Source organism: Triticum dicoccoides, chromosome 2B (genome assembly GCF_002162155.2).
Source record: "Triticum dicoccoides isolate Atlit2015 ecotype Zavitan chromosome 2B, WEW_v2.0, whole genome shotgun sequence".
Lineage (NCBI taxonomy): Eukaryota > Viridiplantae > Streptophyta > Magnoliopsida > Poales > Poaceae > Triticum > Triticum dicoccoides.
Genome location: NC_041383.1, coordinates 582,803,883 through 582,807,818, shown reverse-complemented (window position 1 = coordinate 582,807,818; position 3,936 = coordinate 582,803,883).

Here is a 3,936-nt window from a genome sequence, read left to right as displayed (position 1 = left end):
GATTGACAGAAGCTTAAACCCTAGTTTATGAGTTGCTTCGTAAGGGGCTGATTTTGATCCATATGTTTCATGTTATGGTTAGGTTTATCTTAATACTTATTTTGTAGTTGTAGATGCTTGCAATAGGGGTTAATAATAAATGGGATGCTTGTCCAAGAAAGGTCAGTACCCAAGCACCGGTCCACCCACATATCAAATTATCAAAGTAACAAACGCAAATCATATGAATGTGATGAAAACTAGTTTGACGATAACTTTCATGTGTCCTCGGGAGCGTTTTTCTCATTATAAGAACTTGTCCAGGCTTGTCCTTTGCTACAAAAAGGATTGGGCCACTTTGCTGCACCTTATTTACTTTTATTGCTTGTTACCCGTTACAAATTATCTTATCACAAAACTATCTGTTACCTACAATTTCAATGCTTGCAGAGAATACCTTACTGAAAACCGCTTGTCATTTCCTTCTGCTCCTCGTTGGGTTCGACACTCTTACTTATCGAAAGGACTACGATAGATCCCCTACACTTGTGGGTCATCACCCACACACCCTATAACACACAGACTGCGCCACGTTATCGCGTGCATGCATGTGAGAATCTTTTTGAATTTTCAGTTTTTAAAATGTTTTATCTCTTAAATGAAAAATCCGATTGAAGATCTGTTTTCACCATTCAATCCATCACGACGAGATCTTTAAAACTAGATCTCATATCAATATAGACAAAATTGTTTGGGTTAAAAGTTGTCATGTCTATTGCACATGATTTGTCATGATGTTTACACTGAAGTTACCATGATATGTTTCAGCTATTTTCTTCTATATTTAAAAGTAAATTTTGACATATTATAAAGGGGGAATTAAGAAACTAGACTTGTCATGAACCATAAACTAAAATTTTCATGATACATGCGCTTAAAATTGCCATGGTTGATACAAAAAATAATTTTCATGGTCAAAGTACTGGAATTGCCATCATCAAAAAACTAAAATTGCCACATGGCAACTTTAGTTTAAGCACTATGGCAACTACAGTGTAAACATCATGGCAACTTTTGGCCAAAAAAAATTCCGTCGAAACATATCAACATGGGGTCTAGTTTTGACGATCTCGTCGAAACGGATTTAATGGTGAAAATAGATTTTTAATTCATTTTTTTAATTAGAAGATAAAACATTTTTAAACCGAAAATCAAAAAGATTTCTGCTAATGTCATCTGTTCATACGTGGCAAAATGAATGATGATGGAGGCGTGTAGACAATGTGCAAGATGCCACACGTGTGGGCGTTAGTTTTCTTGTAGAGTTAATCTTGATATGTGTGTGCGTGCATGTGTGCATTGCATGTTAGTGGTCTAGAGATGGCCTGGTCGATGAGTCTGTTTTGTACTGGAGTGAGTCCAGCAGTTGGTTTTGGTCAGGTCATGGTGGCTAGAGCCATTCTAGGAGAGGATCAAAGCCAAGTTGTTAGCTGAACACAGCTGGGTAGTGTTTGGCCGTTGAGGATAGGCTGTACCAGTGGTGGGCATGGCCGTGCATATAGCTAGCGATTAGTTAGTGCATGGTGGTTAGTGAAGTTAGTGGAGCATGGTGTGAGTGCGTGGGTCATGGTTGAGTGCCAGACTTTTGTATAAATTGTCATTTGAGTCAATGAGAAAATGAGAGGCCATGAGGGTTAGTGAACAGATGTAGCACTTGTTGCCAAGGAAGAGTACCTGTCGGCAAAGCTAGTTCTTGTTTTTCTTCCTTGATATACATGTGTGTGTAGAGTTTCACTGTGTGTGTGTTTTTGAGAGAAACTAAGAGAGAGTCGAGCTCTGAGAGAGTTGTGTGAGGAAGAAGAAGAGCGGCGTTGCGAGGAGGCGGCGCCAACATTCTCTGTCCCTCTGAACTAGCTTGATTTGGAACAATGATCATTAATATGCAATAAGATAAGAGGATTTTCCTTCTGCTTTTCTTTCTTGATTGTTCTCCTTGGGATTTTAAAATATGGCTGCAGATATAATAAACTATGCTCCAGCAGACTGGCAACCCTTTTGAGGCAGGAGCGTGTTCACCCATCGATAAAGCAGAACTCGTGCTTTATCAAAAAGACACTTATATATATATTCGTATTCACGAGAGGGCCGTTTTGCCTCCGAGGTGCATGGCTCCCTAATAAACAGTAAATTCAGAATAAAAAATAAATAAAATTCAAATAATTTTGAATTTTTTATAGATATTTTTGTTAGTGTAACAAACGTTTGATAATTTTCATTCGAAACGAGATGATGGTTCTTCGTCGGTGAAAAAACAAAAATAAGTGTAATATTTGTAAGTGACATTTGTCGTTTGATTTTTCTTTTCACAGATAAAAATACTTAAGCTTTTCTACTAAAAATTTGCAAGTAGCATTTTGGTGTGACAATGAATATATCTATTTTTTTCCTCGCAAAGAAAAAAGAATACATCTATGTTTTTTCAAACTTTTTCACATTTGCAAAAAATATTCTAGATGGGCAGGAGCATATGCTCCGAATTGAATTTCCGCGTATACTCTCACGAATGTTTTGGCCTTGAGCGCGGAGCCGTGGCAGGCTGGCCAAGGACTCCGGCGTGAAATTCGTCAGAGTAGAAAGTAAACTTCACACAATTCTCAAAAAAGGAAAAAGGAAAACTTCACACATGCATGACAAGTAAAGGAAAAAGTCTGAAATAAACCTTAAACTCGTAGTCCAAGTTTGAATCAAACTTTGAACTATTAATCCTTGAAATCAGCACCCTAACCTTATCGATCCCGGTTAATCCCCGACCCTACACCATTCTGGACATGTTTGTCCAAGCGGGAAAAGACAATCCCGACCTGGACTAGACATTTTTCTCACCAACGACTATGTCACACATTGTCTTCTTCGCCTAATCTCTCTCTCTCATATGCAAGGCGAGCTCGTATGCTAGTGTGTAGCGTGTAGCCTATGCGCCTAGACTACTACGAAGATGTATGAGGCGAGCCATTGATGCTAAGGGTCACATGTCACAGCAGGCACTCTGAGCTCGTATACGACATCCTTGGAGCACATGAAGAAATTGTTCAAGTCTGTCTTGGGCTCGTATACGACATCCTTGGGACACATGAAGAAATTGTTCAAGTCTGTCTTGGGCTCAAGCGCGGCAAGCGCATCCGCGAGCTACTGCCGGAGCACACCGACGGGGGAGAGGAAGAGGACCACCGCTCTACCTCTAGCTTAGAGCATCTTCAACAGGTGTGTGGTATCGCGGCACGCTAAATTATTTTTCGGCGTCGAAATAACATTAGCGCGCGCAGAAGGGTGGTTGCTTTATCATACCCTGCAAAATTTAGCGGCCCGCCATAGCGCTTCACCAGGCGCGGAAAAACCCAGCGCGCGCTTGGAATTTTTTTGAAACAATACATACAAAAAATATATGAAACAACACATAATTTAAAACTTTAAATTTTATAGCATAGTTCCTCAAACCACAAGCCAGTTCATACGATGTTAATAAAAATAAATAAAACGATGCTAAATAAAACTACTCCTTGTCCTCCTCGATGGTGTAGTCCGACGACGTAAACGCATTGAGCCACCGTTGGAGGCGGCGATCCTAGTCGCTGATTAGTCACGAGGGAGGCGCGAGCTCCTGCGCCTGCTTGCGCGTTCGCACGTCAGCGAAGTTCCTCTGCGACCGAGGCCGCCCGGGGCGCCACACCGCTGCATCGTACGCACGAGCGGCCTCGTGGGCAGTCTCGAACGTGCCGAGCCTGAGGTGTGTATCGCGGGATCAGATCTCCGCGTAATACACGCCAGAGGGGCGGGCGGACGCCGCGGTAGCCCGACCCTGCTCCGGGGGTGCGGTGGCATGGCGGGGCACTGGAAGAGGCAAGGGGAGAAGGCACGACGGCGGCGGGGCGCTGTAAGAGGCGAGGAAGAAGGCGCGAC